Source organism: Hemicordylus capensis, chromosome 5, assembly GCF_027244095.1.
Source record: "Hemicordylus capensis ecotype Gifberg chromosome 5, rHemCap1.1.pri, whole genome shotgun sequence".
Lineage (NCBI taxonomy): Eukaryota > Metazoa > Chordata > Lepidosauria > Squamata > Cordylidae > Hemicordylus > Hemicordylus capensis.
In genome coordinates this window covers 221,288,005-221,310,176 of record NC_069661.1, presented here as the reverse complement: position 1 = coordinate 221,310,176, position 22,172 = coordinate 221,288,005, and the positions used below count along the sequence as shown (strand labels likewise).

The 22,172-nt window shown below is 46.4% G+C and overlaps 1 long non-coding RNA gene across 2 annotated transcripts; it reads left to right on the top strand.

The window, feature by feature from the left end:
- Window positions 1-1,256: 1,256 nt before the first annotated feature.
- On the top strand, window positions 1,257-22,097 carry LOC128328125 (uncharacterized). 2 transcript variants are annotated; one of them, XR_008309039.1, is made up of 2 exons: window positions 1,257-1,882; window positions 21,450-22,097. It is a non-coding gene; the product is annotated as an uncharacterized LOC128328125 (long non-coding RNA). The 2 variants fall into 2 exon arrangements; XR_008309038.1 differs by lacking the exon at window positions 1,257-1,882 and adding an exon at window positions 15,941-16,276.
- Window positions 22,098-22,172: the final 75 nt, after the last annotated feature.

Sequence of the window (22,172 nt, the reverse complement as noted above, 5' to 3'; positions counted from 1 at the left end):
GTCAGACTGCCCTTGAAGACGGTTTGGAAGCTTCAACTGGTCCAGAATGCTGATGTAAGGATGCTAGTGGGCGCAAGTCATTTCATGAGCATCACACCCATCCTGTGGCAGCTTTATTAGTTACCAGTCCACTTCTGGGCTAGATTCAAGGTGCTGGTCTCAACATTAAAGCTCTACTTACACAGTTTGGTGCCGGGGTACCTGTTGGACCACATTTGCCCATATGAACATGCGAGGGCCCTTCATTTATCACCTCAGGCCCTGCACATGGTCCCACCACTAACAGAGTGTTGGTGGGGACTAGAGACGGGGCCTTTTCAGTTGTGGCCCCTTGGCCTTGGAACGCCCTCCCTAAAGAGCTTCTCCATGCTCCCTCTGTTTTTAAAAAAACAACTAAAAACATCTTTTTAAAGAGGCTTTTAATGCACCTTCTGTGGTTATATCATAGGTTCTTTAGTTTTTATAATTCTCAATTGTTAGCTTAAAAAAATTAATCTGCAATTTAATACTAATTGTGGTTTTTAACCTGACTTTTAACTTGTTTATTAATTTGGTTAATTTTATTGCATATTGTATCTATTTTATTGTTGTGAGCTGCCCCGAGCAGTAGTGTACTGGAGGGGTGGGCTATGAATATTTTAAATAATAGTAGTAATAATAATTAATAAATTAATAATGAAGGTGCAGTCAATCACATGTCATGCTGAATACAGGCACAGAAGTACACTTCCTATCTGTACCATGCATTTGAGGGGCCTGTATCCAGGTTCATTGTTAAAACAAACACAGGTACAGTCTCTTCACATGTACATGTATACAGACATCTGTACACTCATACAGCATAATGTCTGAATTTGGCTCTAGGATCTGGAACCTGTATAGAACAGCCATTCAGACAAGCAGCCCTCTGCACATGATAAAGAGATGTATCTGAACCTCTGCAGAAAACATCATGAGGGGGGCTCGGTCTTGCTGCATCCCCTTCCTGTCCCACCTGGTCAATAGACTGTAATCAAATTCTTTGCTATGCTATCCCTCCCGGCCCACCTGAGGAGGAAGAGATCGTCTAAACTAGGCCTGCTCAACTTCGGCCCTCCTGCAGATGTTGGCCTACAATTCCCATAATCCCTGGCTATTGGCTGCTGTGGCTGAGAATTATGGGAGTTGTAGTCCAAAAACAGCTGGGGGGGCCTAAGTTGAGCAGGCCTGATCTAAACAGTTCCAAAGTCAAGGCTGCTTCCCACATATAGCTGCCATGATATTCGACCCAGAACATTTAGGAAACATTTCTTGTTTCTCTTGGGAAATAAATTTATTGGAGGCAGGAGGCTTTTCTCCCTCAGAGCTGCAACATGGCGGCTCCATGCTACCGAGGGTCTGTCTGGATTGCCACGTTTTGTCAGAGAGAATTCCTGGACGCAACTGTCAAGAAAGCAGGGAGGCGCACATTTCAAACCCTGCTCTTGTGACAGGGGTTGGAAAGAGTGGCGCTTGGCACCTAGTTTGGGGAGCAGTAGCTGGGGGTGTCTCTTCCGCAGAGCTTCATCTTTCCTGTTGTAGCAATAAAGGGCAGTTGGCTTTTAAGGCCTGTTGCTCCTTGTGTTCCTTCCTGCCACTCCACATATAGGAGATACTCCCTGTGGGCTAAGAGGGGCCTTCAAGGTGCTGCATCAAGCAGTGAGAGTTCTAGAGCAAAGTGGGACCCCAACAAGGCCTCTAGAGAAAAGGGCCCCCCTCCGTGCTTCTACTTCACAGCTAATCCCAGAGGCCCACTACCACCCCCACGATTCTAGAGATGATCCAGAAAGGAGGAGAAGGGATTTTCTGAGCCATACATAGAGAGCCAGCCTAGCCAATCAGCAGCACTAGTGCCAGACAAAGGGTAAGAATATGAGACCTTTAAACACTGATACCATGTAGCTACAATGCCTGGAAAGAAGCACCAGAAAAGTTGGTAAAATTTGTTATAGAGTTTTATTATGGTCTCTGACCAGCTATATCACAGAGCACTATTCAGTTTCACAAAATTAATTAATGCAATCTTCCTTAATTTCCTGGACATTTCATATTCAGCACGACACTTTTCCTATATCCTGGACAGGCTATGATACCCACTACCAGCTGGAAAATCATACCAACAAGCCGCAAGAGTGAAGTTATTTGAATTGTACATATTTATGGCCAGTAGAGGGCACCAGCAATTTAGGAACAGAGTACAAGAACTCCAGCTGTTCCTTGCAATGAGTTAACTTAGTGTTGATTTACCAACATAAAAGGAAAAGATGGACTTGCTTGTGATCATAAAGTGCCTAGCCCTGAGCCTCTGCTGCCCTCAGCTGCAAAAATAAAGCACTCCATGAGATCTGCCATTCCTGTCCTGGTTATGTGGGGGGCCTACTCTCTAAGGGGCAGATCCATGTTAACATTTAATGTGATAGAGATTGTAGATTCTTGATTAGAAGCTTCAGCTCTTGCTAGATTACATTTTTGGGTGAAGTCATTACAACAGACCAGCCGCTGATGTTTCTTTCTTAAGAAATGTGATGCATTACAAATGAAAGAGGGAATGCATCTCCACACCAAGCAACAGTGGCAGTGAAAACTTGAAGTCTGGTGTTGTTCTTTGGTCCTTTCTGTTTCCTCCCTTGTTCAGGTAGTTTCTCACCCTTCCTCCCCACCTCCATATCTTTCCCTCTCCCTCCCTCCCCCTCCTGATTTAGGAAGTATTTCTTCTCCATAAAAGACTGCTTACAGTGCTTGGTTCAGTGCTTGGAATTCTGCCATATTCACTGACTGCATATCAGTTACATACTGTGATTCACATTTTTTTTGCTGGACAGAAATGTTTTGGCTAAATTAAACTGCCCAGAATGTGCTGTGATGACTGCTTGGTGTTGTGGTATTTAACCCTGCTAACAAGCAGGGAAGCAGCATGCCTAGAGTGCAAGAGGCTGTTAGTTCAAATCCCCACCGGTGTGCTTCCCAGACTGTGCCTAGTAAATATGTCTGTAGTCACCTATATTGGGCAGCAACAATATAGAGGGGTGCTGAAGGCATCATCTCATACTGCATGGGAGGAGGCACTGGTAAACCACTCCTGTATTCTACCAAGAAAAGCACATGGAATGTGATCACTAGGGGTCAATACCCACTCAATGGCATAATCTTTCCTTTCCTTTTTAGTAAGGGCCACTTAATGGCGCTGTGGGGAAGTAACTTGCTTAGAGAACAAGAGGTTAGGCACATAGGAAGCTGCCATATATTGAGTCAGACCATTGGTCTATCTAGCTCAGTATTGTCTTCACAGACTGGCAGCAGCTTCTCCAAGGTTGCAGGCAGGAATCTCTCTCAGCCCTATCTTGAAGAAGCCAGGGAGGGAACTTGGAACCTAGATGCTCTTCCCAGAGCGGCTCCATCCCCTGAGGGGAATATCTTACAGTACTCACACTTATAGTCTCCCATTTATATGCAACCAGGGTGGACCCTGTTTAGCTAAGGGGACAAGTCATGCTTGCTACCACAAGACCAGCTCTCCTTGAACCAGGTTGCTGGTTTGAATCCCCTCCGGTATGTTTCCCAGACTGTGGGAAACACCTATATCGGGCAGTAGCGATATAGGAAAGTGCTGAAAGGCATCATCTCATACTGCGTGGGAGGAGGCAATGGTAAACCTCTCCTGTATTCTACCAAAGACAATCACATGGATCTGTGGTCGCCAGGAGTCGACACCTACTCAATGGCACAACTTTACTTACTTTAAGTGAGCAAAGGGACACCTTTAAAAGTGATTTTCTCAGATTTAGCAGGGAAAGATAAACTGTCTCTATCTAACCCCAGCACAGTGTCTCTCCCAGTGGCTGTTGCTGGTGTCTACCTTATGTCTCTTTTTAGATAGTGAACCCTTTTAAGATAGGGAACCATCTAAATTAATAATGATAATAATAAATAATGTAAACTGCTTTGATAATATTGTTGGAAAGTGATATATACACATATTCATTGTAGCAGCAGTAGTATTTGTAGTTTGGAAGTTTGGGTTTTGATTTTATTCTGAGAGAATGAACACTCTACCGGGTCTGGCACAGAATGCCAGAACAACAGACATATCCCAAAGCATATTGTGTCTATTTTGAAAACAAGAGGACTGTCCTCATGGTTATTATTAGAGTGGGAGAAGCCTCCCAGCCTTGTTGGGAAGCGGTGTGTGCTCCTGCTATTTGATCGTTTGTTAGATACAGTAAAAGCCAGGTCGGAGGCAGGGAGCTTGCTCATCTGTCGAGCCCCAGATGGGTAGGAGGGCTTTCCCTCCTACCTCGTTCCGAAGCTAGGGAAGGCATCTGGGTAAGGCATGCTCATCCAACCCAACTGGGGCGTAGCCCATGATGAAGCCTTCAACCTTGCTTTTCTCTAACATACAATCAAATATCAGGAAGGTGTCCAGCCCCTGGTCTCAGGTAGAAGGCTTCGCTGACCCTAGTTTTGATCACATGGACGACCACAAGTACTGAGGAAGTGGGTTTTTCTGATACTCTGCAAAGGGTAAGCAGCAGCCCACCTCTCGCTCTACTGCCACCCTCCCTAACCCCTATAAGCTTTTTTAAATGGCCTGGCTGTATGATGTCCATTGCTGGGCCAGCAAAGAGCCAAGTTCCAAGTTGACAGTAAATTGTCCCCTTGAGATTGCTGTCCATGTTACAAAAGTCTATACAGTAGACTTCTTCAAATGTTGTGTGAGGGCTGCTTTCGGTGGATGTGACAGTTGTGTGTTCAGGCCATTACTATGAAATGAAATACACAGATTTCTAACCAATCTAAGTTGACTTTGTTGGGTACCCTGCTCGTGATCATATACACACACAAAGACTGTCTGATGCTTTGTTAAAGCATATTTTCTGGTACTCAAGTGAGACTGACTGGTTTGCTGTTCCCTGGCTCACTCTTAGCCCTCGTGGATGGTTTTTAATGTGCTCTTTCATTGACCGCTTGCGTAATTTGTCAACTATGCTTCATATTGTGTCTTGGCCATCCTGACTTTGACTCTGCTTGTTCGTGCTCTGTGTAAGAGAGTGAGGCTATTCCCATGATCAGGCAAAATCTGGCTAGGGGAGCCTAGCCCGATTTTGCCTGATCATGGGAGCCACCGGGCTTGCAGGTGAGCCCGGTGGCTTCCTGGTGGTTAACCTGCCAAACAACCCCTCCCCTTAAACTGGGTTTTTAAAATCATGAGTTGCTGTGGCGCAGCTCTGCACCGCAGCAACTCACGAGTAGACTCCTGACCAGGAGGCTTAAAAGCAGCCTCCCGGCTCAGGGGTCTCTCCAGTACGCCCTGCGCACTTGCACAGGGCATGCTGGAGCTTCCGGGGGCCGCGCTGTCCCCAAACTCCCCAGCCCTAGCCAGCTCCGTGACGGAGCCAGCAATCGTGTGGGTGGCCGCTGCAGCCACCAAGAGCAGACTGTCAGCCGGTCTGTGGGGAGAGCAGGCTAAGCCCGCTCTCCCCGAAAACCCCCTAGAGGCTCTTCACACTAATCATGTGAAGAGCCTACTAAGAGGCTACTATTCCCTCTAATCTTTTTCATCTGTGTACAGAATGAATTTTGTTCTGGGCAGCAATATCAAGACAGGGTGCTAGTGCATTCAAAGTGGGGCTTTCTTGATTCAACCTGAGCAGGATCTAAAATTAACGGAGTAGACAGACATCATAAAGCTTGTGAGCAAATGCATGTGCCTTAGTGGGAACAGTGAGAGTGACTCTGTGTGTGTTAAACTCTTATGTAAAGCACTAAAAAGCTGATGCACAGAAAGAAACAGATGCCAATGCACCTTGCCTCTGAATAGCAGTTGCAGGGAGTAACGGCAGGGGGGAGGGCATGCCCTCAACTCCTGCCTGCAGGCTCCCAGTGGCATCTGGTGGGCCACTGTGTGAAACAGGATGCTGAACTAGATGGGCAGGCCTGATCCAGCAGGGCTGTTCTTATGTTCCCTCCCATTAGTTTGGTTAAGAACAGCCCTGCTGAATCAGGCCCAAGGCCTATCTAGTCCCACATCCTGATTCACACAGTGGCCCACCAGATGCCTCTGGGGAGCCCACAAGCAAGAGGTGAAGGCATGCCCTCTCTCTTGCTGTTGCTCCCCTGCAACTGGTATTATAGTTCCTGTATTCTTCATTTGCCCTAAAATACTACCCATCACTTTGAGTATATAGAACCTTTCTGATAAGATATGCATGTTCATTGGCTCAGTACAACAGCAGTAGTACTTTAATGGAAAGGAATGCATATAGATAATGCAATTGTCCATTGATGTGGTGTGTCTTTTTTGGGGTGGGGGCTCTATATTGTTTTAATTGTAATTGTAATTTAATTGTAATTGTAATTTTAATTGTTTTAATTGTAAACCGCCCTGAGCCATTTTGGAAGGGCGGTATATAAATCAAATAAATAAATAATAAATAAATAATAAATATATTTGTTAAGGGAGGAGAGCTGGACTTGTGGTAGCTAGTATAAATAGTCTCCTTTCCTAGGCAGGATCCTCTGTGCTTTGTATTTGGATGCCAGGATTGCTAGAAAGGGAGATAAAATAAGCAAAGCAGGCACATTTAAAATGTCATTTTATTATGTGGAGGTGCTGGGCAAGGGTAAATGGGCTCCGCCACTGAGCCACCTATTCTGGCTCCACCCACCACCTGCCTTGCCTGGCGCCCACCCAGTTGCAGGAGCCACCAGCTGCCACTGGTGACAAGGTGCCTAGTTGCTGGCAACTCAAGACTGTACTGGTGACAAAACGGAGGGGTTCTTGTCCCCTATTTTATAATGATACAGAAGTTGTTCTAGTAAGAACTAATCAGCCTACTTTCCTTTCACTGTCTCTACAGCTGGACTAAATTTGGTGCAAATTGAGGTCCACAAGTTAGTTCTCTTGTGCCTCAAATGTTCATGTGTCCAGCATCTTGGATCGGGGTGGATGTCATCATTACAAACTGCATCATTGAGGTGTCCCTGTGTGCCATTCACTACAGCTGTTCCAAATTTGATTCAAACCAGTTAGTCCTCAAGTTAGTGCACTTGTGACTCAAATGTTTATGCATCCACCATCTTGGAACAGGGTGGGTGACACCATCACCAACTACACCATTGGAGAATCCCTATGTGTCCATTCAGCTGTAGCAAATTTGGTTCAAATCAGTTAGACTGTCCACAAGTTAGTGCACTTGTACCTCCAAAGTTTACTTGCCCACCATCTTGAATTGAGATGGATGACATCATCACAATCTTCACCATTAAGGTGTCCCTGTGTGTCCCTACAGCTGCTGCAAATTTGGTTCAAATTGGTTAGGCGGTTCACAAGTTAGCCAACTTGTGCCTCAAAAGTTTATGTGTCCACCATCTTGGATCGGGGTGGATGATATCACAAACTACGCCATTGAGGTTTCCCTATGCGTCACTCACTGGAACTATACCTAATTTGGTTTAAATTATTTAGACAGTCCACAAATTAGCTTGCTTGCGCCTCAGATGTTCACGCAGCCACCATCTTGAATTGGAATAGATGACATCATCACACACGACAGCCTTTGGGCATCCCTATGTGTCCCTACATCTGTAGCAAATTTGGTTCAAATGGGTTAAGCAGTTCACAAGCTAGCCCACTTGTGCCTCAAAGGTTTAAGCGCCAGCCATCTTGGATTGGGGTGGATGACATCATCACAAACTATGCCATTGAGGTGTCCCTATGTGTCCCTACAACTGTACCCAATTTGGTTCTTATTGGTCCAGATGTTGTGAAGTTGATAGGTGGGGATACATGGACACACACAGAGAATGCCAGCTGATCTATAAGTCCACTGGAAAGTAGGCTAAAATGGGGAAATACTTTCCCTACTCTTCCAGAGATAGACAGCTCTGGGATCCAAGGGAAAGAGTCAGCATTTCTCTGATGTAACACTGGTCTTAGGCCAATCCAGGTTTAAGGTTTCCCCTCCAAACTGGAGGTTCCTCCTCCTCAATGGGGCTGAACTAACATGTCTAAGCTGAATCCGTTTTTAACTGGTTACTTACTGTGAAAAGGGGTTTAGGCCTGTAGCTTGATGGCCCTGTCTCCTCCATAATAAAAGTCAGAAACTGTTGAGCTAAGATGGAGATTTGCATCTCATCACAGATGAACAGGGGCAGTTGCTCTCTCCTTCCTATTTATAAAATATAGGATAAAAATATGAGCACCACAACTTTAAAAGGTCCATTTTTAATTATTGCTGGGCAACCATAACATTTTGTTGTTATTTTCTCAAAACAATACCAAAGTTGCCACTTCCTAGATAACTACTCTGAGTCATGCGGCAGCAAGAATTCCACTTGCAAATCTAGGGCTTGCTCTGAAATATATCACACACCACTATGACAAATGGGCTCCCTTAATCATTGCTTAATACCCAGATCTGGCTCAGGGTGAGTGGCGCTGACCGTATATCTTGGCTGGGAGATAGATGTATATTTTTTTAATATACTGCAATTAATTATACACATCATAGGAATGAAGAATCTGAAAGCATTCTGAAAGCAGAAATTTGGCCCTTTGGTGATTGTCGGACTACAATTCCCATCACCCCTAGTGGCCACTATGGCTGGGGATGATGGGGGTTGTAGTCCAACAACCACTGGAAGGCCAAACTTGTGCAGTCCTATTCTAGATGAACCTGAAACCTTACATCAGGGTTTACATATGAACATTGGAAGCTGCCTTGTAATGAGTCAGATTCTTGGTGCAGCTAGCTCAGTAGTGTATGCAAAAAAACTCCACTTCACATATACACTGATAGGATCTGAGCAGTGAGCAGAGGTGTATCTAGGGAAAATAGGGCCTAGGGCAAGCACTGAAATTGCGCCCCCTGTCCAAACATATGACACCCATCTTTCAGATAATTTTACCATATCATCAGCTCAAAAATACAATTCAAGCTCTTTAATCTTTTAATATTTCAAAAACTATTTAGTAGTGGATGTAGCCAGACCAAAAAATGCTGAAAAATTACAAATTTCAGTATGCTGGGACTCATTAAAAAAATTACCTGTAGCCCCTTCGGGGGGCTTCCAAAAGGCTGTGGCGGGGGGGGGGGGCTGCAAAGGTCCCCTTCCCCGTGCCAGCCTCTTAATTCACTGCCACATCCCATCCTAGGCTGATTTCCGGGCCTGTTTGGACCTGCAAAGATTGGCATGGTGGCCATTTTGGAGGCCACCACACATGCTCAAATGGCCTCTGCATAGTCTGGCAAGGCCTAGGGCAGTGGTGGCGAACCTTGGCACTCCAGCTGTTGTTGAACTACAACTCCCATCATCCCCAGCCACAATTACTGTGGCTGGGGATGGTGGGAGTTGTAGTTCAAAAACAGCTGGAGTGCCAAGGTTCGCCACCACTGGCCTAGGGCCTCACAGGAACCATTTGAGCATGTGTGTTGGCCATATAATTTTTTTTAATGGCCACTGAAAACAAAATGGCTGCTGCACATGCTCAAATGGCCTTTGCGAGGCCTGGCATGGCCTAGGGCCTCGCAGAGGCCATTTGAGCATGCATGGTGGCCATTTTGTTTTCAGCAGTCATACATTGTTCTTTAATTATGTCTTTTTAGAAATGGCACCCCCTTCAAGTGGCGCCCAAGGCATGTGCCCTGCCTGCCCTACCCTAGATATGCCCCTGGCTGTGAGTGGCTGACCAGGAAAGAGATCTTGGGGTCATGGTGGACAGCTCATTGCAAGTGTTGACTCAATGTGCAGCAGCTGTGAAAACGGCCAATTCCATGCTAGGGATCATTAGGAAGGGGATTGAAAATAAAACTGCTAATATTATAATGCCCTTATACAGAACTATGGTGTGGCCACACTTGGAGTCCTGCGTTCAGTTCTGGTCACCACACCTAAAGAAGGACATTGTAGAACTGGGAAAGGTGCAGATGAGGGTAACCAAGATAATCAGGGACCTGGGGCACTTTCTTTATGGGGCAACGCTACAGCATCTGGGGTTTTTTAGTTTGGAAAAGAGGCAACTACAGGGAGACATGATTGAGGTGTATAAAATCATGCATGGAGTAGCGAGTGGACAGAGAGAAATTCTTCTCCCTCTCTCATAACGTTAGAACCAGGGGTCATCCCATGAAACTGAAGGTAGGGAAATTTAGGACCGACAAAAGGAAATACTTTTTCACACAGCACATAATTAATATATGGAATTCTCTGCCACGGGATAAGGTTATGGCCATCAGCTTGAATGGCTTTAAAAGGGGCTTAAACAAATTCATGGAGGATAGGTCTATCAATGGTTACTAATCTGGTGACTATAGGCCACCTCCAGCCTCAGAGGCAAGATGCCTCTGAATCCCAGTTGCAGGGGAGCAACAGCAGGAGAGAGGGCATGTCGTCACCTCTTGCCTGTGGGCTCCCCAGAGGCATCTGGTGGACCACTGTGTGAAACAGGACACTGGACTAGATGGGCCTTGGGCCTGATCCAGTAGACCTGTATAGCCACTAAGAAGGCCCTTCCTGCTCCCCTAATTTAGGGGCTCCTCAATGCAAAGATGTGAAGTTCAGCATGAGAAAGCCGCACCCCAGCCCAATGATGAGTTCTCCACTGTATGGCCACTAAGAAAGCCCCTGCTCCCCTAATTTAGTGGCTCTTCAGTGCAAAAATGTGAGGTCCATCATGAGAAAGCTACACCCTAGCCAAATTAGGGGTTTTCCACTGTATGGCCACTAAAAGGCCAAGCTCCCCTAATTTAGTGGCTCCTCAGTGGCAAAACGTGAAGTTAAGCATGAGAAAGCCTCACCACAGCCCAATTATGGGCTTCCCATTGTATGGCAACTAAGAAGGCCTTCCTCGCACAATTTTAGGGCTCCCCAATACAAAGTTGCGAAGTCTAGCATAAGAAAGCCACACCCCAGCCAAATTACGGCCTCCCCACTGTATGGCCACTAAGAAGGCCATGCACCCATAATTTTAGAGGCTCCCCCGTGCAAAGACATGAAGTCCAGCATGAGAAAGCCATGTCCCCACCCCACATTCAGGTGGACTTAGTGCAGAGATATTAAGTATAGTCTGAGAATGCCATGCTCCCACAATTTTAGGGGCTCCTTCGTGCAAAGACATGAAGTCCAGCACAAGGAAGCCACGCTGCAGGTAAACCAGCCCTACTCAGAATGATACATGACAGAGAGAAAGACAGAAATGAAGCCATCTGACTTGTGGAAGCAAAACCTTCCGGTTTCTTCTGTGATTCTTCTTGAAAGCCTGTCTCCTCCTCCTACTTTTCATGTCTCCTGTTGCTCCTTTCTGCTTGTTTTTCTTCCTCCTTTCACACTTCTTTCATCTGCTTTTCTCGCCTTTGCCTTCTCAACAAAAAAGCTTCATAGGTTTCAAGACCTTTAGCTCTTTTCCCTCTTTAGAAGGGCTTCTTGGGGGACATCTCTGTTCATGAAAGAGCCCAACCCACGGAGAATAAGACCTCATAGCTTAAGGCTTCAGGACGTGTCTCTTTGCCTGATCAGAGTCCACTCACTGAGTGCCTTCAGCCAGCAGAGCCCGCTCAGCACACCACACTGCATGAAGAGGTCAGGGATGGCACATTTCCACCGTCCCTTGCTTCATCCATGGACTGGGCATTTCGGAGATGCCACCTCACCACCATTCACAGGATGAAGGGCGAAGTCACACAGCCAGGAATGGAGGTAGACACCCTCCAGACAAAAGAATGGCAACTCAGTGCACAGACACTAAGTCCATTCTGAGAAGAACATGCTTGCACAATTTAGTGGGTCCTCAGTGCAAAGACATCAAGTCCAGCATGAGAAAGCCGCACCTCAGCCAAATTAGGGGCTCCCCCATGTTGGCACTAAGATGGCCATATGCCCACAATTTTAGAGGCTCCCCAGTGCAAAGACATGAAGTCCAGCATGAGAAAGCTGCAACCCAGCCAAATTAGGGGCTCCCCCATGTGTTGGCACTAAAACAGCCATGCTCCCACAAAAACATGAAGTCAGACATGAGAAATCTGCACCCCAGCCTAATTAGGGCTCCAGAGTGTATGGCCATTAACAGGGCTTTCCTCCCACAATTCTGGAGGCTCCTCAGTGCAAAGACATTAAGTCCAGCATTAGAAAGACACACCCCAGCCCATAAGGGGCTCCCCCATGTGTTAGCACTAAAATGGCCATGCTCCCACAATTTTAGAGGCTCCCCATTACAAAAACATGGAGTCAGACATGAGAGATCCGCACCCCATCCTAATCAGGGCACCCCAGGCCGATTATGGGCTCCCCTACATATGGCCACTAAAAACACCATTCTCCAAAAATTCTAGGGGCTGCTCAGTGCAAAGATGTGAGATCCAGCATGAGAAAGCTGCACCCCAGCCCAATTAGGGCTCCAGAGTGTATGGCCACTAAAAGGCCATGCTCCCCTAATTTCAGTGGAAAAACGTGAAATCAAGCATGAGAAAGCTGCACCACAGCCCGATTAGGGGCTTCCCATTGCATGGCAACTAAGAAGGCCTTCCTCTGACAAATTTAGGGGCTCACAATTGCAAAGGTGATGTCCAGTGTGAGAAAGCCACACTGCAGCCCAATTAGGGGCTCCCCACGGTATGGTCACTAAGAACGCCAGGCTCCAACCATTTTAGGGGCTCCAAAGTGCAAAGACTTGAAGCCCAGCATGAGAAAGCCACACGCCAGCCCAATGAGGGGATCCCCCATCTGTTGGCACTAAGACGGCCTTGCTCCAACTATTTTAGGCCTCCCATTACAAAGACGTGAAGTCCAGTATGAGAAAGCCACAGCCCAGTCCAACTGGGGCTCCAGAGTGTATGGCCACTAACAGGGTCTTCCTCCCACAATTTTAGAGGCTCCCCAGTGCAAAGACGTGAAGTCCATCTTGAGAAAGCCATACCCCAGCCCAAAAAGGGGCCACTGAGTGTATGGACACAGTGCATCCTGTTAAGTCCACATCCCTCCAAAATCACAGGCTACTTAGTGTAGGGACATAAAGTTAATCATAAGAGAGCCAGGATCCAGGTAATCCAGCCTCTGTTCAGTGATACCAAGCAGCAAGAAAGCCATCAATGAGGCCATCCAACTTGTAGAAGCAGAATCTCCCCGTTTCTTCTGTGAAGCTTCTTGAAAGCCAGTCTCCTCCTACTTCTTCCCTTTTCATGTCCCCTATTGCTCCTTCCTGCTTGTTTTTCTTCCTCCTTCTGCACTACTTTCTTCTGTCTTTTCTCCCCTTTGCCTTCTAAACAACAAAAGCTTCCTATGTTTCAAGACCTTTACTCTTTATACTCTCTTTTGAATGGCTTATTCTGTACCATCTCTGTTCAACAAAGAGCTCAAGCCAAGCATGACATACCCAGATCCATTTGGATGGGGCGGTATATAAATGCAATAAATAAATAAAGGGGGACAAGACCTCAAAGCTTAAGTCTTCAGGACTTGTGTCCTTGCCTGATCAAAGTCCATTCCCCATGAGCCTTCAGCCACCTGAGCCTGCTCCATGCTGAATGAAGAGATCAGGGATGCTGCATTTCCACTGTCCTTGCTTCCTCTGTGGACAGGGCAGACCAAGCTGATGGTCTGGGCTGGTCAGAGATGCTACATTTCTACCATCCATCCTTTCCTCCATGGGCAGGGCAGACCAAGCGCATGTCTGGGGAAGTCAGAGATGCCATCTCACCACTACTCAGAGCATGAAGGATAAAGTCATGCAGTGAGGTTTGAAGGTCAACACCCTCCAGCTAAATGAGAGGCTTCTCAGAGGGGGAAAAAAAGTAAAATCCAGAAGGATTTTCTTCAGATGCAGGGGTTCCCCTGTTCTCGCGAGCAAAGTTCACGCACAGAGACAGAGTGGGATAAAAAAAGAGGGGATGAGGCAAAATGGGGGGGGTAATGGCTTTTCCCACCTCCCTCGCCCTCAGAAGCACACACTGAATCAAGTTTCACCTGTTTAAATCTGCATTTCAGGCCTTGACTGTCAAGTCTGAGAGAAAAAGAGACTCAAGGACTCGATGCTCATGGAAAGGAAACTAGGGTGTCTAGTTCCTTAGCTAGGAGGAGCACCAGGTTTGCCAGTCCTGACAGAAACTGATCCTGGAGGTTATTTCCCTTCCAATATTTTTCCACAGTATCAAGCCATTCAGATTTCCAAGCTCCCTAGCTAGGAAGTACACACCAGAGTTTGTTAGCAATTCTTTCTGACAGGAATTGATCCTCGAGATTTTTTCCCCTCCAATATTTTTCCACAATATCCATTCAGATCTTTCCAAGCTCCCTACTTACAGCTTACACAGTCCAGGCTTACCAATTCTTTCTGACAGAAATTGTTCCTGGAGATTTTATTTACTTTAATATTTTTCCACAGTATCAAGCCATTCAGATCTCCAAGCTGCCTAGCTAGGTAGCACACACCAGAGTTACCAATTCTTTTGGACAGGAATTGTTCCTGGATACTTCCCCCCTCCAATATTTTTCCACAGTACCAATTCCTAGAGACTCCAGGCTGGAGTTGGCAACCCTACAGTAGCCTGCCTGGAAGGATTTTGGGGCAGCTGAGCAGAAAAAGAGCTTCCACATATACTGGCAGGCTCTTTTGCCCAATATAGCCACTCCGCAAGAGAACAGGGGAACCCCTGCATCGGAAGAAATATTTATTTTGATGTGTTTTGATGATAGATAGATAGATAGATAGATAGATAGATAGATAGATAGATAGATAGATAATTTATTGAAGGGATATTTTCACTTGACTGCCTGAGAGAAATGTGTTCTTGACACATTTCTCTCAGGCAATCAAGTGAAGATATTCCTTGAAAAATATATCTTCTCGAAATGTCTTGGAATAAATATTCCTTCAGCAACTGCTCTTGTGTTGTTTTTGAGGCCATCTCAGCTGATATTGATCCTCTGTTTTGAACCCCTGCATCTCTGTTATGAAGAGATGCTTGAGCTGCCGTTTCCACCTCTAGGAACTTCTGCAAGTTATTGGTTTATATTAATTTAAAAAATGTGTTTATATACGGATTTTCTACACACAAGAATGTTCTCAAAGCAATTTACAAAATGTATGAAAAAAATGCCTCCCTGCCCCAAAAGAGCTTACAATGGGGTGAAGATGGAGACACCAGCAATAGCCGCTTAAGTCACGCTATACTGGGCTGAATGGGGCAATTATTTCTCCCCGCTTAATAGCAGAGTGCCACAACTTTAAAAATGTGCCTCTTTGCTCAGTTAGTAAGCAGAAAAGTTCTCCTTTTGCTCTGGTCTTTTAAAAACATGAAACCAGACACAAAACGTGCAGTTTCAAACAAACAAAAGGTGTAGTTCTAAAAGAACAGTTGTGCATTTCAAAAACAGAAGTCATACACAAATTATAAGATGTTAGATGGTATATAAAGGTGGCTGGTGATATACCGAAAATCCGGTCCTTGTCTGGGTGGTGTAGACGCCAATAAACACACACACAGGAAAAGCTTAAAAGATTTACTTCTGCAGAAAAGTAAGTCTATCAGGGTCGTACCCAAATCGAGAGCAAAGATTCAAAGCTACAGGCTGGTATTTATACATTCAAAGCCATTTGATCATACATAGCTAATACATAGCAATACCTTGCAAGATGATACCTTAGCAAGCACATACGCAGATCTTCATTTACATCAGACAACAAGCAATTGACAGCAACATTGACACGTAACAGTCCCCCAACATCTGCAATTTACAGTCTGTACTGTTTCCCTTTGTCTGCTTACTTTGCCCTTATCTCTGCCAGCATTTTCCCTCAGAGGAGGGTTGTATCCACAAGGAAGCTGGGTTGTCTCGACCTCCTGCTCCTAGACAGGGCCAATCAAGAGCTTTGGCTCGCAGCAGGAGGGAGGGGCAATCCCCTGAAGCTCCAGTTCTTTGCCCTGTCTCGCTCCAGCAGGGCTGTTTTCTACTTGCTCCTCTATGTTTAGTCTCTTTGCTTCTTCCTACTGCCTAAATTCTCCTGTCTGCTGCGGCAAAGTGAAGGGAATTTTAGGGAAAGGGAAAGGAGTTTTTGTTAGCTCCCCTGCCGCTGCTCTGCCTTATAATGGCAATGGAGCCACGGCGTGGCGAGAGAGAGGCGTCTCCCTCTCTCTCGGAGGATTCCGTGGCGCACTCTCTGTGCCAAGCCGAGTGGGTTGTGGCTTCCATTCCCGCTCCCAGTTCTCGGAGCCACAAGGCTGCTAAGGCCAAAAAGGCGAAGAAACGTGAAAAGCCTTCACTCAAGGTAGGCGATCGGGGCAAGACCCAGTCGCCCGCCCACGCGGTCCTGCAGGAAGGTGGAGGTGATTCTCCTCCAGAGGCTGCTGCCCCCATTCTGCAGTGTGAAGGGGAGGTTGTGGGGCCGTCGGTTGGTGAACCGACTAGGGGCTCTGAGGAGGGGTCTGGAGCCGGGGCTTCCTTATCAGCGCCCCCCGCAAAACGCTTGTGCACAGCTGCCGCTACCGCCCCTGAGGTGGGCGAAGCTGAGGAGGAGGAGGAGGGGGACATTCCCCCATGTTTTGCGGCTCTGCTGAGGCACGTGGTGGCCGAGGAAGTCAGTAAGCTCCTGTGGCCACCCGCGTCCATTGTCGCTCCATCGCCAGTCCCAGCCCAGCTGATTGTGGCGCCGCCATGGCTCCCCGCCCTACTGCTCCCCGCACCACAGTTTCCTGCCCAAATTTCAGCTGCGGCCATTTTGGCGGCTCCGGGTGCGCCGCGCGCTGTCCTTCAGCCCAGCCCAGCAGAGCACATCCCAGTTGGGGGGCCCCTTGCCCTCTCTCCTTGCCGGCCGATCCCCCCTCTCTCCGTTGCACTTCCCAGGAATTCCCCTTGCCGGGAGTTTCCTGGACCATCAGATGCCTCTGATTCGCACAGAGAGGAAGGGGAACTCTCTGGGGATGAGGAGGAGCCTTTCTCCTCTCAATATTCTAATTATCGCCTGTTCTCTCAGGCTGACTATCCAGTTCTCCTGCATAAAGTCAGGAAAACCCTTCGTTTGGGAGGAGTGGTTTCACCTGCTTCTGAGGGGACAGAAGGGGATCCCACAGTCCTTCCTTCTTTGCGATCCCAGGAGCTCAGTGTTCCCTGTCCTCAGCTCTTCTTGGAGGTTTTTCAGGCAGAGTGGGACAAACCTACTGAAGGTAAAGGTCCTTTACCAGTAGTGAGGCGCATGTACAATTCTAGCAGTACGCTTATGAGTAAGCTTAAGGTGCTGTGCTCCCTAAGGAAGGGGAGGATGCCTTAAAGAATGTGGAAGATAAAAGATGCGATGCAGCTCTGTGCAGGTCTCATGAGGCCACCACGCTGTCTATTAGAGCTTAAGCGGCTAACTCCATTTTTGCTAGGGCTGCGGTTCTGTGGGTGAAGGAGCTCACCCCTATGGTTCCACCTGAGCTTACTAACCTTAGGCAAGGCCTCAATAAATTAGGGAAGGTGGTCAAATTCATGGCTGATTCGTCCTTGGATGCTGCCCAATTGTCGGCCAGGGCCCTGGCTTCAGACGTCACTGTTAGGCGTCATCTCTGGTTAAAGAATTGGAAAGTTGACCAGAAATCTAGGTCTAATCTTGCCAATTCAGCATTTAAGGGTGGCAAGCTTTTTGGTGATGCACTGGAGACTGTCTTGATTCAGACAAAGGACAACAAGAAGGCAATGCCCTCTGCTGCCGCATCTCAGCGACAGGACCGATGTGGTTTTTCACCAGCTACGTCTGGCTTCAGGGGGTATAGGTCTTCCTTTCGCTCTCGGCAGTATAGGTCAGATAGACCAAATTGGCCTAGGAACCAGCCTTCCTTTCGGGACACTTCGTTTCAAAAGCCCCAGCAGCCCAATCAGCCTTCTAAGCCAGGTTTCAAGCGAAACCAGGCCCAATGACTGCCCTCAGTCTTGCCCCCTTCAGATTCAGGCTTTCACCCTGGTGGGGGACAGGTTGGGGGAGTTTGCACAGGTCTGGGCTCAGACTTGTTCCAACTCCTGGATCCTGAAAACGGTTTCTTTAGGGTATTCTCTGGAGTTTGCGTCTCAGCCTCCGGATCGGTTTCTCCCATCCCCAAGGTCTCGCGGGGTTTCCAAGCACCGCTCGATGATGGAGGCTATCCTTCATCTACAGTCTGTGCGACCGAGCCTGTTCCCTTGGGGGAACAGCAAAAAGGGGTCTACTCCATCCTGTTTCTAGTCCCCAAGAAGAATGGAGAGTGGAGAGCTACCCTAGACCTAAAGTTTGTGAACAAGTTCCTCCGCAGGAGGGGGTTTCATATGGAAACCCTCCGCTCAATTTTGATGGCCCTCCAACAGGGAGACTTCCTTGCCTCAGTGGACTTGAAGGAGGCCTACCTCCATGTGCCCATTCACAAGCAAGACAGATGGTTTCTGAGGTTTGCTTACCAATCCCTGCAATTCCAGTATCGGGCTCTTCCCTTCGGTCTCTTGACTGCGCCTCGGGTGTTTACCAAACTTATGGTGGCACTTGTGGCGCACCTGCGGACCAAGGGCGCCCATCTTTATCCTTATCTAGACGATCTGTTGATAAGGTCCTCCTCCCTCCCCAGGGGTCAGTGGGATGTCCAGTTGACCCTTTCCGTACTGGAGGCGCACGGGTTCATAGTAAACAGTCCCAAGAGTTCCCTGATTCCCCAGATCAGAGTTCTTCATCTGGGGGCAGTAATCGATACTGTACAAGGGACAATCTGCATATCCTCGGATCGCAGAAAGTCTCTGGTGGCTTCCTGTCAGGTGCTAATTTCCCATCCCAGGTCCAACATTCTGTCTCTGTCCCAGTTGCAGGGGCGTATGGTGTCCACTTTGGGCATAGTCCCCTGGAGCCAATTCCACTCCCATCCTCTCCAGTGGTTTCTCCTCAAATTTCAGGACCAGGTGATGGGCAGGTCCAGAATGCTGGTCAGCCTGCCGCCTCGAGTGGTCCGCTCCTTACATTGGTGGGTGTCACCATCCACGATAAAGGGGATCAAGTTCCTCCCTATGGAGCGTGTCCAGGTGACGACGGATGCCAGCCTCCTGGGTTGGGGAGGTCACTGCCAGCAGCATGTGGTTCAAGGCCTTTGGTCCAAGGCTGAGTGCGCCAACTCCATCATATGGCTGATGCTGAGGGCAATTCGTCTTTCCCTCATGGAATTCCTTCCAGTGATTCGAGGTTGTCATGTTCTAGTGCGCACGGACAACGCCACAGCCAAAGCCCATATCAACAGGCAGGGCTGGTCAAGGTCTCGAGCCCTGATGTGCGAGGCCTCGCTCCTTCTGACGTGGGCAGAGCAGCACCTGCTGTCCCTGGAGGCCGATCACGTCAGTGGGGCGCTAAATGTAGTTGCAGACTAGTTAAGCCGATCACAGATAGATCCAGCAGAGTGGTCACTGGATCCTCGGGCCTTCCAGTGGATTGTGCAGAGATTTGGTCAGCCGATCATGGACCTGTTCGCACAGCCAAGAAATGCCAAACTGCAACGTTTCCTCTCAAGGTACCACTCTCTGGAGGCGGAGGGGGTAGACGCTCTGACCTTTCCGTGGCCCCCGGGCCTATCCTACGCCTTTCCACCATTTGCCATCATTCCACAGACAATTCGAAGGATCCGGCTGTTGAGAGCGGAGGTCGTTTTGGTGGCTCCACACTGGCCTCGCAGGCCCTGGTTTTCAGATCTGGTGGACTTGTCAGTCGAACCGCCGCTTCTTCTGGGATTTCACAGTCACCTCAGCAAATGGGGCTGCTGGGTTGCTTTTGCCACTATTCTGCTATTTTCCCTTTGCACCCACTTCTATGCCAGCAAACCAAGTATTAGTGCTATGAATACTATGAAAACGTATTTGAAAGTGCAGATCTGGCTATAAATATCATTGAAATGTATCTGTCCAGTCATAACCTGTAAATCAATTGACATTTAAAAAACAACCCAAGATAAAAAGGAACAGAGAAGAGAAAATCTAGTCAATACATAATTATACCACCCCAAATATAATTGATACAAATATAATGATTATTATTTTTATTAAAATAGTTATGTGCACTTTAGAAACAGAAAAAGAAATGCTCAAAACAGCATACGCAGCCAAAGGTATGTAAAAAGAAATTAGTCCACTGTCCCCAAAAGGCTTACAATAAACATAAGGGGGAGACCAATCAAATTTCTTCAGTGCAAAACCTCTTGGATTTTTAAATTTGAAAACTGTAGTTCCATATGGACTTACTGAAAGATTGGATTTTTCATCATTTTTGTAAGAACATATTGTATTGTTACATATATGATCACAATACGTGTCTGCAGATGTCCTTGATACTTCACTTGTATTGGGTAATACATCCCGAGTGTGCTTCTCATAGCAGTGTTAGTGTATTGCAGCTGGCAATTGGCATACGAGTTTCATATTCTAGTCCTACATGGACCTTTCGGAAATTTTGAAAAATTTCATTATTATGGTGAAAATTCTCTGGGTTCTGGTAAAGACCCAGCATTGTAAAACCAATGTTTTCAACCATTGTTATAAGTTCATTTGGAATTGGGACCTATCGTTGGTAGCACATCTTCAGTCTTGTAATCACAACTGATTGTCAGTGGGTATATAAGCTGAATTTGAGTAGGGAGGTGTATGAGTAAGCTTTCTACCTGCTTATTCAAGATAATTGGAATTTAAGACGTTTTGTAAGAATAAGAGTACTACACAAGCGGTTGTAATACAGTTTTTGAGAAGGTTCTCTTATTTATTTATTTGTTATTTTTATTTGATGTATATACCACCCTTCCAAAAATGGCTCAGAGTGGCTTACAACAAAATAAAAACAATTAAAACCAGTTAACAATTAAAAAAAATCAAAACTACAAAAACAGAATAAAACCAATTAATTAAACATTTCAACAGTTAAAAACCCTGGAGAACCAGGCCAAACATTCAAAACCACTTAAAACAGTTTACAACAGTTAAAAAACCCTAGAAGGCCAGGCCAAACAGATAAGTTTTAAGGGCTCCCCTGAAAGACAGTAATGAACTCAAATTGTGGATTTCTGCAGGGAGTGCATTCCACAACCCAGGAGCAGCTCAGAGAAGGTCCACCTCTGAGTCACCATCAGACGAACGGGTGGTAACTGGAGACGGACCTCCTCGGATGACCTTAACGTGCAATGGGGATTATGCAGAAGAAGGCGCTCTTATGTTGTTCTGTGCTTATATTTATTACTAACGGAGTGTTTGTGTAGTTCAGAAATCTCTTTATCTTTGGGAATGAGATAGGGGCATGTTTTCACTACATCTTGCAATACAATAAGTTTATATAGTGTAAGTTCTGCACAAACTTTCTATTTTGTTCATTACTATGATGTTTAGTATAAGGTATCCCTTGTGGGGGTATATTGGGGAAGTATATCTCTGAAATATATTTGAAGTTTATATAGTAACTGAGTTTTATCTCTTGGAAGATTCGGAATTGGAGCCTGTTGACCAATGCTGTTTTACAAGATCAACTTCCACTTCCAGTTGACCAAGAGGCATCTCGAAATGGAGGTCACTGTGTCATTGTAGTGGACTCTTTCATTCATATTTCTACTTCACGGACTTCATTGCTTCTTTTGAATATACCGTGTATGGATTAACTTGTTCATGTGTTGTACTCACTTCCACATTATGGACTTTATTGCTCCTCTCTGAATATATAATTGTTTTAGCAATATTTTCCATTTTACTTACACTGAATATATTTTCTACTATAGAATCATTCTACTAGATTATGTTCATTCTCTCCCCCTGCCACCTTATAGGTCAGTCTGGTGGGAGAGTCTTCTTGGTTTCTTGTGGTACATATATAGAAATTGGTGACTTTTTATGGTATCCCTAGAATCGGAGCCTTTCACTTTTTAAAGAGCAAGTTCCTAATCTCTTTAGTGACCAGTCTGGAAAGTGTTCCTGCTTTGTTTCAGCTCATACTTCTTGTCTGAACATGCATGCAGATAAATTCTGATTTTATTTATATTGGTTGATAAATCAGTGATGTAATGCATGTATTAATAATTCAGTTCTCTTCAAGAGACCCTGTATTGCACAAAAATAAAAGTTGGTACACATCAAAACTGTTTCAGTGGCATATGTTTCTTCTGTGACTAGTGGAGAGATAGTGAGGGAAGGGGGAGGAAGAAAGAAGGGAA